We start from the raw sequence: 16,215 nt of genomic DNA, 5'->3' as shown, positions 1-16,215 counted from the left end.
CTGCCGTTTGTCGCGTGCTGCGATTGGCTGCCTACTCGCACGCCGGCGGCACGCCATTGGCCGGTAAGTCCCTCACGTCGCGTGTTGGGGAATAAAAGAAACGTGCTGCACGGCGTGTGATTGGCAGGTTACACGTGGGTCATGTCAACAAAAGGGCGTGGCCAAGAGTTGCAGGTCCCCTCATTGGCTTAAAAACAATCTGACAACAATAATCATGATAATATTGCGATATTACCAAAATGAAAGGATTTTTTTGTGGCGTGTGTATGTGTGTACTGATCAGTACCCTTACATTAGGTTGCACAACGTGATGTATTGTAAAAATAGTAATATTGTCAAATCTCATTTGGAAATAACATAAATCATCGAGGGTATTTTGAGAGCCTGTCATCAGTAGGCCTATCACTGTGGGTATAAAAACTCGGCAAAGCCCATTTTGTTTGAACAAAGGATAAGTGGAAAACGGATTATTGTACGAAATCAGTACTGGTCATTGCTTTTTCGTAAGACAGGAAAATATATTTCGGGGGAGTGGGAGGGCATTCGCAAGTCGTTTAATGTAGTAAACGTTTTTTTTTTAAATTAAATATTCAAAACTCTTGCGAATACATTGATTGTGAATGGTAACATCAACCAACCAACACACCCATGCACACACAATGTACACATATTATCGATGACATACAAAGTAATTTCAAAATAATCGATATCAAACAATGTGTGTGTGTGTATTTGAGTTTTGTCAGACGTGTATCAATCAGATATGATTATTTACGTCTGGGACCGACCTTTAACGTCACCATCCGAAAGACGTGACCAGGGCTCGAACCTCTGCATCAATTTGTAACTTCCCCACAGCTTGGATTACAGGCGCACGCCACAACGCCCAGTTGTGTTTATTTACTGTTCTTTTATTACTATTTTGGTTAAATTCTGTACATCGTTATCGTGAAGTGAACATTCAAAAAAGGGATATAAAAGTGGGTTGTTGCTGTTTACTTTCACTTCTTCCCTTTTTAAAAACAGATTCGTATTAGTCGGAATGATTATCTACTTTATCAACGTCACGATCTGAAGTACGTGAAAATGTAGTGCCAATAGAATACTACAGCCGGTGTATGATACCAATATCAAGCGCAGAAGATTATGTATCCAGTAATTACGCAATATAAATGGACCATATTATTACTTTTATTAATATTATTATTATTATTATATTTATTGTTGTTGTAGTTATTATTATTATTGTTATCATTGTTCTTTATTTATTATTATTTCTGATATTTTTAGCAAGAATATTTAGTATAAAACAATCATTACACATACACTGGCACAACACCTTACATGACTGCATGTCTCTTTTGTTCTTATCTCTACAGGAAAAACATCTTCATTCTAAGTACTACTGAGTGATTAAAACTTATATCTTTAGGAACCTATAAAGTTTGTTTTTGGATTGTAAACAACCAACTTGCTTTCAAATGTTTTCCTTGTTAAAGGTAAGTTGCCAAGAATAGACTAGTTATCAGGTTCGTTTTTCCTCGTACCGCTTTTCCCCAACCATATGCATGAACATGATGAAAGGACCCTTGATCGTGTTTTTAGATAAAAGTCTCTCTATATAAAGAGGCATCGAAAGTATTAGGTTTATTTGTATATGATTAGTACAATGTCCAATTATCATATAGTTGAAATCAGCCAGTAAGATACATTTGTGTAGTTGATATATATTGTTACATGAACAATGAGTAATCCTTCAAAAATGATGCAAATCAAAGAAAGAATCCGGTGCACTGTTAAAGACAAAGATAAATAATAATAAATACATTGCATTATAATGTTATAAATGAGATCGCGTCTCTGTTGAGACACACACACTTGGGGAGACGTTCGATTTATAATTAAATTATGTCAAGACAAAACAGAATTCAAACAGAATGCACGATCACTAAAAGAATAACATAGAAAGAGGTCAAGTTTGAAAATAAATCAATACCTGGAATAACCAAGATAATAGAAGAGCGAGCGGTGTGATTTTTTGTTTGTCTTTTTAGCCCCCGTCTCCCTTATTTCGAAGGGTTTGGTATCAATTATTAAAAATAGAAGAATAGTATACCCACTGATTGCAAACAGGACTAACACGTGCGTATCCTGAACAGAAAAGCGAGTAAAATTTGCACGTGTTCTTCTGATTCGGCAATGGAGATCATAATACAATGACACGTCCACACTGGACAATCAAAATGACCTTACGAACTTGAAGAAACCAAGCTGATCCAAGTCCATGGGCAACCCATTCAAATTCATATTGGCACGTTTCGCTCGTCGATCGGTTGGAAGTGAGAATGGCTGTGAGAACGTGATGTATATTTAACGATGGTCCTCCTAATTAACGTCAGCAAAATAATGATGGCAGATTGTATTATTTCGATCTTTGGCATGTTAGAAGGAAATCTGTCTAGATTTTGAAATATAAGAATAAACAAGTGAGCTATAATCACTGACTGGTCGTTATAGAATATTACTTTTCATCATTATGACTTAATAAACATAACTATCATTATAACAATGATCTTTAAGTTATTTTTTCTTAATTTTGTATTAATCATAATGACTTAAAGACCTTATACATGAATGTGTTCTTTATTCGAGTCAAATATGCTACTAGTAATCTATTATTTGGACAAGATAATATGAAAAGTATCTTTTATTATATAAACAAACATTCCTACCAATATGATTATGAAAGAATAAAAATGGGGGGGGGGGGTAATTCAAAACCATTAACCCTATTAATATTGCATTAGACTTGTTCATCTGTTCATGTTGTTAGAAAAGGGTCGTGGTTCTGTAATAAAGATTTTAGGATTGGTTTTTTAATTAAGGTAGAATCGCTTTTCCTGTTTAAGTAGTGCATACGGCCCATCTTCCCAAGGGAACAAACTGGTGCACGAATTTACAGGGGACGCTGTCTTGGGTCACTAAACGTATTTTCTTTTGGCTTTCTTTTCAATTTTCAGATTCTTTATTCTCTTTTTGTAATAGGCCCATGCTTTTTGTGTGTTCCTCTTGCAAGTCTTTGTAATCAAATTTGTGCCAAATCGTTTTCTTATGTTGACGGTAATCATTGACCAAAATCTCCGAGATTTTGAAAGAAAGGACGAAATAAAAAAAATGAAGCTCGAGAGACGACCTATTTATTCTCAAATGAATCAAAGGAGAAATGTTTTAACTTACATGACTCTACCTTTTTGTGATCATTAAAGAGATCGAACTAAAGGATTAACGCGAGCGCGAAGCGCGAACTTATCTTTTTTAGCATAGGCCTACTAACCCGAAAAGGGACTTGTCATGTGGACTGCTTGCCGTGACAAATGAAAAGGATACATATCTCACCAAACGAATAATGCGAGCGTAAAGAGCGAAACTTTTTCTGTTGTTTATGCTTAGTTCCTACTGTGTATACCAATGTAACATTATGTTCTGTCAATTTATTTTTGCAATGCATATTGACAAATAAGGCAAACAAACAAACATTACAATATTCCATAGTGCTCTATCCAATGGTACAAAGGGTCGTTGGAGTGACTGACCAGTTAGTCCAACCCCATACCAAGGAGTTAAACCCAGCTGAGGTGTGGTATCCACTTGTCTACGCCTTCCTTATATTACCCCACCATGAGGACTATATACCTATCATCAGCAGCAATGAGAAGGTTAAAGAGGAAGATGATCTCCTTCATTGGAGCCGAGCTGTCAACACACTCTTTACCATCAAGGGACCAACTGCGCATTATGACGTCACAGACGATTGATTTTTCATTATAGAATATTTCATAGGAAAATAAATTCAAATACTTGTCGAGAGCTTAATTATTTCACTGTTCCTTTCAAATTCCTTCTGCACTACAGAGATTCATCAAAAATTATTTGGCATATTCATATAAATTTATGCCTTATCCAGATTTTTTTTTAAATATGTCATGACACCATTTTGGATTTAAAATTCTGACAATTCAAAACGAAATGCGTGTATATACTAAATATGATTTTGAAATATATATTTTGGTTTGGAGAGAAACAATGGTGGAAAAATAAACAAATAAATGGAGATGAAAAAATAAATTGGAAAGATTTTACTATTAAGAATAAGCCTATCGTTTTTCATAGTCTGGTTTGAAAAGTTTGGATTTGATAAATTCAGTTATATTCAAGCAAAAAGTGATAAAGGGCGGATAAAAAAAAATGATTTTCTGTTTGTGAATTAAAAAGTTTTACAAAGGGGTTGCAATAATCATGATTGCAAAATAGTTAATTAGTTAATGTCATTATATCAGTGGTTTGATCACGCATTTTTCTTCTTTTGTTTTACACTCATTTATACTTTATTCTTATCTATATGCTTATACATGATCAGTATTTACACTGAGTTTGTGTAATTTGAAAAATCTTATTTTTGTCCATACTGTGATGAGTAAGAATGAAAGACGCATTTTACAATTTGAATATGAATTTCCTTGTTTAAAATCCCTCTCAAATTAATTGACTTAAATACAAGATAAACAAAATAATACAAAATTAAAAAAAACCGAAATCTAGCTAAATTAAGTTAGAAAACTATTTTGAAGTAGATAAAAAAATGCCGATGAGTGAATAAAAAAAAATGCATTCGATTATCACCCCCCCCCCTTGTACAATGGCCAATCGAAAATTCCCGCAAATGAGGAATATAAGACATCTGTAATTATTCAAACTACGCCATGGCCGGAAATAATTGATGCGTATTAAACTAAAATCAGTGAACTAACAAATTTCATTTTCCTACGAAAATTTCACTTAAATCCTGCATTAATTCATTGGAATGAGAAACGCTGGCTAGCTTTCCCACGATTTTTACACAAAGCGTCCAGGCATGATTTTTTTAATGCTTATTTTCTTTTTGGCATTATTCATCATTGTTTCCAAGGATGCAATATACCAAGCCGAGATAAACGCACAAACGAATTCAGATTCCAAAATTCCATTCAATAACATTTCATGGCAACCTATAATCACGAAAGTGTCTTTTTTTTCTCCCGAGTTCAGCCGAGTGCATGAATAAACGCCAAAAGTCAATAAAAGAATATAGTTTGTTAGATAAATATATGTTTGTGTGTTTCTCTTGAAATGAACAAAGCAAAGAGATGAAGCGAGGGAGATTATGCAGTGAGAGAGAAAAAGAAATATGGATTATGAAAGAAAGTCAAACAAAATTATTTAGTTATTTGACAGCAAAGCAGCTTGGCTCACGAATTGATAGTCTCACACAACATACTGATTTCAGATGTATCAATTTTATTTACTTTTGCAAAAGATAAGTAAATGGGGTTTTTAAGTAGATATGTAAATCAATAAATTAAGACACATGATTCTTGGTAAATAGTTGCGATGATTGTATTCGTCAAAATAAAAATAAAAGCCCTAATTTGAGAAAACATCTAGAAAATATGATCAAGATAGTTTTTCTTTGCTGCAGACTAACGGATTGCATCCGAAGAATAAACATAGTAGTAGCAGACCGTGGGAAACTTGCGTTGGGGACAAAAGGCGAGATCTCAAAAATTACAACTCGGCTGGTAGTCGTTTCAAACACGCGCGTGGGACCGTGAAAATTATGACTTCACAATAGAAGACACTCACGACATCCACGCGAGTAAAATCTATATAAGCTTTGCCCCCTACCTCTATCTCTATTCCCTTCTCTCAATTTCTCCCTCTCTCTCTCCCTGGTAGATCTCACTGGATCTCCCCCTCTCTCTATCTTTCTCTTTTTATCATTCTCTTTCAGATTTTGATATTTGGCGTCGGAAAGTCTTTTTCCCAGCGCTCCATACATGCCTTGAGCCACTGACAGAAATCAACACATTTCATTTACAATGATTAGCCGCAGATACTTTGTTAAAAAGTCAAAGTCAAACATGAATAAACAAAACTACATCAGTCCAGGGGGTGGGGAGAGGGGGGTGGCGGTGGTCGGGGTCGATGGGGGAGGGTGGGGCAACTGCCCCTATGAATTATTTTGTTTCAATCACAACAAAAGGTGAACAAGAAAATAAAATAAGACAATAACATTAATTGGACAGAAAGAAGAAGAAGATGAGAGAGAGATAGAAAAGGAAAATTATTGTATTGAAGGGGGGGGGGCTGGTTCATTGAACTGTATAATAGTGACCAAATCATTACATTTAAGGTTTTTTGACACTTTTAATCCTCCAAGTTTATAATTAAAAAAAACGTCAATGGGGATACATTTTGGAAAGGTAGCAATGTTTTTTTTCAAGAGTTGGACAATCTTAAAATTTATACTTCGTCATTATGCAATGTAGAAACTGCAAGAATCTTCCTCTCACCTTCCTTCAGCATCTTTCTTTTTGTCTTTCAATCATCACGTTTTGTCCCCTTTCAATATTTTGTAATTTCTCCTTATTATCTTCTTTTCACCAACGAATAGTTACCACGATCAGGTTCAGCAAGGAAAAAGAGATCGGTTTCGTTTTCCTTCACCAACAGGCTCAACTTTCGTCACAAGAATGCTCAGAAACTCGCTTTACTTTATACGACGTGTATTTTGCTTTCATCCCCCCGAATGAATACGAGCATCTTCTGTCAAAATCCCTTTCCAATTGTAAATACCAGTGAGCTAGCCCTCCTTATAAGAAAATCCCTGGTGCTAGGGTATAAATTCAGCGATCAACTGGTCTTAACACAGCCGATGTGTGTTTACCAATTTGACGAGAGATGAATTTTTGATGCATATCCGCAACCATCTGTCTCTTGCCCATAAAAACAATGTCCCTCGGTAAAAAGAAATTGACCTCCTTTTTATGCAGTCTTTGTCAATCATTTAATAAGATATTAAGTGATTTAACATTTTTGTGATATCGTGTCTTTGATAATTCATTCTTATTTTCAAGTTCATTAAATTAATGTGTAATAAAGATTGAAAACAATACACATTATTTTCTCCCTTATCCTATCTTTTATGCAAATCTAATAACGTTATTCAGTATTAATGTACTTAACATTTGTGACAGGTACCAAATTTGATTTCATGAAAGAACGCATCGGTTTCGTTGACATCGTATTCAAATTGCAAGAAGTGAGACGGTTGTTATAGGGAGACATGATTTACTGGATCACATACGATTTACAAGGCGATCATCGACACCCCTGATGTCCAATTATAGTTTGAAATATCTCTATTTTTACGAGATGTACCAGACATTGGCTTTGGTATGACTTTGAGTCGTAAAGTCGTAGTATACGGTACACAGCATCGCATGGGAGACTTGAGCCAGGGAGGGCAACAGGTTCTGTATCGCTGGCCTGGCCAAGACCTTACTATCATAAAACTTTATACGGTAGACGAAAAACAACCGCCATGTCTGAATAAACTACTACCAAAGCTTTTTCATTTTACTCCTTATCTTACTCCGTAACAGCCGAATGAAATACCCTCCCCATTTTTTATGTCATTTCTAAACAAAATAATAAGCGACAGGTTTATATTTTCTTGCTTTTGTTTTAATGATTCAAATGGCTCTCTTTCTTTTCGAGGGGGGGGGGGGGTGTTTTGAAAATGGTTCTATCAGTTGTTTATTTAAAGTAGAGATATAGATAATCATTGCTGATCGTGTGATATTGGGAAGGAATGGGGGCAGGGGGGGGGGGCAAAGGGAGAGGAGGGGTGGAGAGATGGAACGGGTGGTATATTATTATTATTATTATTTTGTTCTAATTATCATTATCATTTTATCATTATTAAAATTTATATTTTTAACTGAGAGATTGATATTGTATATAGTTGTGAGTGTGATATATAAATCATAATGTATCACAAATGTGAATTGTATTTCTTTGTACTCTCTTTTTTTCGACTGAAAGCAGCATTTAGTCTGTGAGAATAGACTTAAGAAACATGTTATCCTTTAATTTTATCCTTGAATGATAATAATTAAGTAAGCCTACCAAAGCGCGCTTATTAATGGGTACATGAACAGTTAGTCATTTGAAGGAAATAGCGAAAAAAAAATCTCCAGCTCCTGTGTTTGAAACGAATTTTTTTTATAGTATACTCTTCATTAATATTTTTGTCGAATAGTCTGAGTTAAGCAAAGTGCTGTATATAATCAAGATTGTAGAATGACAATAAGAACGTATTATATCAGATTAACAACCAATGACGGAACTTGACGCCTCCTTGAAACAGCTAACTAACCATCAGCTAACAAAAAAAATAGAAACTCAAATATTCTCTCCCCCTCATCCAACATGTCCAAAGAACGTTCACACTTTCATTTATTTTGAGTCGAATCAAAGACGAGAGCGACACTGTAATTTTCATGAAAACAAACGCATTCGAATGAAGATACTGCGTTTTCATGCAGTGGGGCATCTGATTGTAGAGTTAATTTGTCCAGTAATTTAAGGACACACCCCATTGTGCCGGTGGAAAACTGGATGTGATATTAACAGACGTTAATGACTCTTCCACTTCAAGTTCAACTCAATTTTGCAGGTGGCCTCTTCATGTGTAAGTAACGGATCTACTAGAATTATTGATTCATTAAGAAAGGAATAGGAAAAATATTGTTTCTTTTAACGTTAACTTTGCGAGGGGGGATCCTATTCAATCTCTCGTTTTTCTTGTCTTGATATTTTTTTACTACCATGACTGTTTTTTTATTAAATGTAATTTTAAATTATTATTTTCTGTAATAATATTTCATTCACATCCTAAACCATGTAAACTTTGTATTAAGGCATATCAATGTACTTATTGTTTAGCTTCACTTGGTTTATAATAAGGTAACAATGCAAGCCTGATCGATGGCATTCATTATAGAGATCTAGAAATGAAAAGTAAACATTTGATAGGAATTTATCGATATTATTGATATGATATTATTGCTCTATTCATTATTTATGTATCTTAATATTAAAAGTCCACATTAAGCAAGTGTAATTATAATCGTATTTTGATAAAGTTAAAAGAAACCAGCAAAAATAATTGAAAATCCATAAATTTCATAAAACATCGACTTGACTTATATTTCCTTTTGTAGATGAGCACGATACTCGTTTTCCGTTTTCTTTGTTTTACCACATTCTTCTTTTCTTTTTTAATTTGCAATGTTGTGTAACTTGACCTGCATTTTTTCTCTCTCTCCCCCTCTCTCTTTGATATTAAAAAAATCCATAATGCTTTTCGTTATATTTGATAATTTGTTATTCTACTGTAGTTTCAATTGCCCATACTGAAAATCAAAATTTATTTTTAAAGGGGCTTTTGTACAAACTTTGCTTTTTAGCAAGTCCCTCATTTTCGTACGTTAATTATGACTTGTAATTTTCGATTATGTATTAATCAAAATATGTTTTGAATCTATGACTTATTCATTTACCGATCATTTTTGTATATTATTTGTAAATGAAGTATGTATATGTTTGATGTTATGTTTATTACCTGAAAATTATAATTGAATTGACTGTGGATAAAAACAAAGATTTATTTCACATGATTAAATCTACCTCGATTAAAATACACGTAACATTATCCAACTTGTTTCCCTGTCAGTGGTGTAAGGTCTGGTTTTATGTTTATTTGAACATTGATATATTGACCCCATTGCAATTCTTCCGATAAACAGAAAATGACAAGACGTTATAGATTTACCATAAATAATCTGAACTAAAGCAAAATGAAAACAAAGAAAACATTGAAAACGGTGATTTCACATTCTAAATCAAACCAAAACAAAGTTAAAACCCTTTGTATCCTACCTACTAATTAATTCTTGTTAATTAACAAGCATTATGTGACATTGACACTCTATCAATCCACATCCATGCATGCAGGTGGCATCTGAAGTACCCAATCCTAGTCTTAGTTTGTTCAGCATGCTAACAATCATTACCATCAAACATTTTCAAATATCGCCAACGACATTGTGCGCTAAACCAGAGCTTTAAGTTACATGCCATTATTGAAACATGAGTACATCATTAACTAACTTCGTGTTAAGTGTCAGAACAAAAAAAAGATGAGAAAAATTAGCGCTTCCACAAAATAATCTTCAAATGCAATCACTCACTTTTCAGTTGCGCAAATAAAATGATGCTTGTAATTAGTGTCAAACTCATCGTCTTTGTACAGCTGAATGCAATCGTTTGCTATCCTGGACGTGGAATAGCATACCCATCATGGCTTTATATCTATCATCAATATTACAGTCATTTTCGAGACGATGCCTTAATGTTGGTGCATTATTTTAGAGTTTTAGCTACTTGTAGGGGGTATATCCCCTCTCTATCACACAACATCAACAATTCGCAATATGATTATTGCTCAGTATGTTAAGGATTCTCTAACGTTGTCGCAATTTTCATTAAAGAAACATTGAATTAAAAAAAATCGATCAAGCGCATTAAAGTTTATCATATGAAATCGTTCTTTATCTATTGGTTCCTTAGATGGAATAATCTTTTATTCCACCAAAGAAGGAGGGGAAAACAGCGCTGTTCAAATTTGAGGGCATAAACCATCACTCAAAGCATGTCGTGAGGATCTAAAGAAAAACAAAATCTATTTAACATGTTTAAGGGTAAAGCGGAGAAGTACAATTGACAACTATTGGCAGGAATTAAAAAAAAACACTTCACTTGGTAGATCTTTCACCGGTAAAACCATCACAATCAGAACCTTCGTTTCGGAAACTTTACGTCCAACAACGCTATTACTACACCCAATATGATGCAATAAGCATAAAGGAGAGGGGAACTATGGCGTATAAAAGTTAAGTGATGTCAAATTATCACCGCCAAACTGCTCTAACAATCCAGTAGATTCGCGTGACTGCTCACGCCATCTCTCATGCATTACACTGATTTATATGCCATGGATTTAGAGAGTTCATTTACTGTTTTCCACTCCTACTTAGGAAGCTTAAATTGGGCAATCATTGTGATTCAAGCTCCAGATATATATGTTTGGTTGGTTTGGTGGGCGTGTGGTTCCTCTGATCATTCTTATGGAAGCTGTTATAAAGGTTAACTACCTTTTGGATGTGAGTGAGGTGATATATGTCTCGTCGAATTAGGTTTCAGGGGTAGAAATTTACCACTAAGTCAGTTAATTCTATCAAGACGTTTATTGGAGATGAACAGAAATCCTAAAAACTGAGAAGTTATATATTTCTCTCTCTTTTTTTGTTTCCTTTTGTTTATCGCTCTTTGCTTCAGCATATAAAATCGCATTGGGGAATTTCTGCTGATTGATCTTTCTAATATTTTTTTCTTTCATGTTACAAGCTAAAGCACAACAATCCATAACTTCGAAATGAACATGGCTAGTAATAAAACATTCAGTCACAACGCTCAGTTATAATCTTTAATGTTGTTTCTATTATTAACATTATTTATTATTATTATTATTATTATTAATATTATCATTATCATCATCATCATCATTGTTATTGCTATTGTTGTCGTTGTTTTATTATCATTATCATTATTCCTCCATTATTCAAAAAAACCCATGGTAACTATACATCAAGGTTGCGAGTAGAATATAAATGAAAAACATGAGAAATACCTCATGACGTCATAATAGCATCGTGGCTCTCTTTTCCCACGATGTGGATTTAAGCTCATTACATGACTAAAAATCCCTACAGTCATAAACCAGTGCATTTCATTTTAAATAATATACCCTTTTGGACCAATTAATTATATAATCGCCATGACCAAACCCAGTGAGAATTAGAAATCACATCCCATATATTGGTACAAATGATAGGAAAGGATTAAGAAGTAATATGAATGGCTTATAGGTCGGATTAATGTTAATACTAAGTAGGTATTTTCCCATCGTAGCCTGTGCAGTGAACAGAAGGGCACTGAGAGCCAGAGAAATCAATGCTTAATCACTAATATCGTATCAGAGCGACATAGATGCTAATTGCAATTCATTATATTGAAGAACGGTGAACTATCATCCGCCCTTGTCCAAACTTGCTTTATCTGTCGCACTGTGTCTGTACGTCTGTAATGGGGGGAAAACATCAACGAAATACGTTGGTATTTTAGTTTTTATTGATTGTTACAAAAATAGCATCTGATCTGTCCATTGTTTGATAATACCACAGATAAAATGATGAATTTGATCAATTCTATATTTCATCTAATGTGTTAATTAATATCGAAGTATAAATATTTGTGTTTAAAATCTATAGGTTCCAATTTTTTAGGGTATACGCCTTCTTCCTTAAACCCAATATGTACATATTTATATTTTTATAACAAATTGATTTATGTATGAATTTATGTTTACGAAAAATGTAATGACATGGAAGAAAATAAATGTTTTATTTGAATTGAATTGAATTGAAATATACAATGCAGAAGAAAGAAGGAGCAAAATCAAAGGGGGGGGGGTGTGGTTAGAAGGAGAGTGTGAATGAGAATGAGAGTGTGTTTAGATGCCGTGAGTGGAGGGATGTATGAGAGAGAGTGGGTAGATACAAACAAAGACTGAATCAGACTAAGTGGAGGGGACGAAATTGCCAGAGAGATTGCCAAGAAGTTTGTATCTTAAAATGGTAGGCACAAGGAACTGGTAGTGGAGAAAATTCCCCGGTAGATATAAAGTGATAATACTAAGCTTTAGTATGGCTTAACTAGTAACATAACTCCTCTCAATAGCTGATGGTTATATATCTAGAGGCGACACAAATCCTATTCATATAAAGAAAATTCATGGAAGTCAGTTTGTACAGCATGGAAATATTACAACCAATATGACTGGATGAGGCGTTTTTCTAATGCCTTTCGTAAGCTTGATGATACCTGGACCTATGCCTCTTGTCCAGCGAACTCCAAACTGGCATACCATATCCATCTTGCAGGATGACAAAATTATTGTTTCTCTTTCACCGGGAAGGTGAATTCAAAGCGCTTTTCTCATTGATTTATGGTAAAAAAAAGTATACGGTGATTTCATATTTGAAAAAGACTTGAGAGATGCTTGTATTTCTTTTATAACTTGGTAGTTAGAGAAAAATATCAAACAAAGAATTTTACACGTTTTAGTTCAGCACAAATTATATGTAACGAATAATTTCTTTATTCATGCAATTTGCGATAAAAATAACTCAAACCCCTTTCTCTTCATTCCTTTTCTATATCAACGTGATATTCTTTACAACATAATCCATGTCTCGACGCTTACATCTTCCCAACATTACAGTTATCTCAATTAACTATCATAAGGTTTCTCCAGAGCAATTAAATTCTCACACATCGGTTAGTATCATCTCCTTTAATATCTACTTTTGTCAACGGTCACTTGTCGAATACTCATCATTATCTTTTATTTCATGTTTTGTTCCTCTTTATTTCCTATGTCATCACTGTGGCTGGGAAACCTTACCAACCAAGGATATTATACACGCTTTCTTTTATTTGTTGTTGTTGCATGTTGTAACACAAATGGCGCATGAAAAGGCATACGATGGCGGTATAAGAATAGATAAACACTCAAAGAAATATAATGGATAGGGGGTGAAAATGGGAGAGGGCCAACCTCGATCACCCTGTTAATACTCTCCTCTTAGTTTTTCCTTTTCTTCTCTTTTATCATTATCATCATGATCACCGTGACGTCGTCATCATCATCATCATCACCATCACCACCACTACCACCACCACCACCACCACCACCACCATCATCATCATCATCACCACCACCACCACCAACATCATCATTATCATCACCACCATCACCATTATCATCATCATCATCATAATCATCATCATCATCATCATCACCACCATCACCATCATCATCATCATCACCACCACCACCATCATCATCATCATCATCACCACCACCACCACCACCACCATCATCATCACCACCATCACCATCATCATCATTCTCATCATCATCATCACCACCATAAATATCATCATCATCATCATCATCATCACCAGTGTCATCTTCCCCAGCCGCCTCCTCCTACTTTTTCCGGACTTATATCAGTTTGTTATTATACAACTGTAACAGTTTCCTTAATATTGTGAAAGAAAAAGTAAAGTAATTGATATCTGACTAGTTTCTATCAAACTTTGTTTTATCCATTTTCGCAATTAATTATTATATGACTTTCGGAAAAGAACCCAATTCGCACAAAGCATATTAAATTTTGCAATTTTCTTGCTAACTTTTTGATATGGGAGTTAATTGTAATCGATAATTCAATCATAATATTTTTTATATGAATGTCAACCCAAATATAACCATTGATCTATGCCCTCTAAATCAAAGTCACAAATTTTATAACTCCCCATCCTCCAAAACAAAGTGAGTCTATACTCCGCCTGCCTACTCCCCTATCAATAAGGAGTCTACCAGTCTTTTTTCAGCTGCTAATGAAAGAGAGAGGGGCACTGCGGTGGAGTGAATTTTTAACTACACAGTATCTCAAAAAGATGGACAGATCTAACTTCCTCTAAACAATCCTGGGATACATCTTTAGCATGTTAAAGCATCATTGTTATTTAATTTATTGCCGTCGAGTTTAAAAATATAGCAGAGGTGTAATCTATCTCTATACGACCGAGTCATTAAAGGAAGAAAAAATATTGAAATTACACTGCCCTATTCGAAAAAAAAGCAAACCCACGTCGTAGCGGATTTTTAATTCTATTTTACAGTTATGATAAAAAAGGCTTACCCAATATTGGGTAAATGGGAACATGCATATTTAATGGATAAAAGTTACCAAATATTTTGTAAATTTTACGCAATGTTGCGTTGAAATTTACCCTTCAAAATGCATTTTGCCCAATATTGGGGGAAAAAATTACCAAGCAAACATGCTTTTTCCCTAATTTCTACCCAATATTGGGTACATTTCTACTCGCTGTTGTGTAAGAGTTTATAATCATATAAAAAAAACTAACTATGAATTATACATAGTGATAATAATTTTTATCTTCTTTATAAAACAAGGCACGAAGGGAAAAATGTGAATTTATTCAATATTCCTGAGAAAATTTTGAAATTTATTATACAATACAGCATTGACATCATACATTGGTGAGACAACCGTGATTATTTCAAAGTAAAGGCACTTATTACAACAGTGTCGTGACCGTTGATATATGCATCTAAGAACATGAGATTTGCTTTAGATTTCCCAACAAATTATAAAGTGATCTTGAATTAACTACAAATTAAAGACATTAAATCTTGATTCTCCAGATTTCATTAAAAATTATGATATATTTTTACTTTTCCACATTTCTCAGTTTCCACGTATCTTACTCAAAGCTTCAAATCGAACTTCGTCTCTAATGTTTGCAGTGTAGTACGCACTTTGCAACACTAATGATTATGTAGTGGTTTGATGTGATCTGTCCTTAGGATTATTGGGACACCATGTAGCTCTCCCGTGATTTCTAACAGTAGAACCGTATTATAGCTACTGCGCTCCTTCGATATACTTCCACTTGCTCTACATTTTACTCAGAAAATCAGAATCCCCAAGAACCTCATGGATACACAGGCAAATGAAAAGAAAATGGGAAAGAAAAGGTATAAACGGGGAAAGGAAAACGAAGCAGAAAAGAATTAATATTCGCGTGCCCACCGAATGGCCCCTGGGTATTGCCTTAGAATAGGGTTTTGGATTGAAAGGAACCTATGTATATTGAAGCCATTCGCGTGGCTAGTCGAGAGAAAGGAAAAGAGAGGGGATGGGAAGGGTCCCACTTGGGTCTTTTGTATACCATGTTTGTCTGGGAGGTTAATTTAGGAAAGGAGTTAAAATGATGACGGGGAGAGATTGTTCTATTCTATTGATCACCTCTCATTCACTCTATGCCTTTCATAATAAGTATTCTGTGATTGTATAGACCGATGTGATGTGTCGTGTCCTCATTTTAAGGTCAAATCTTTTCCTTGCTTTTCTCAGACTTCCCAAAATGCTGTTATTCAACTGCGTGATTTATTTGTCATTAATTGCCGTGGAAATTTCAGCTGTAAATGTTGTTGATATACTTATTGTTCTTGAGTTCGATTGTTCTTGATTTCGATTTCAATAATTCGGAACTAAGAGTCATTTGGTCATTTTTTTGTTATTTTATTCCTGCCACAATTTTTTTTTAAAGAAT

Source organism: Lytechinus variegatus, chromosome 1 (assembly GCF_018143015.1).
Source record: "Lytechinus variegatus isolate NC3 chromosome 1, Lvar_3.0, whole genome shotgun sequence".
In the NCBI taxonomy this organism is placed as follows: domain Eukaryota; kingdom Metazoa; phylum Echinodermata; class Echinoidea; order Temnopleuroida; family Toxopneustidae; genus Lytechinus; species Lytechinus variegatus.
The sequence above is the reverse complement of the archived record's forward strand: the minus strand, read 5'-3'. Positions refer to the sequence as shown.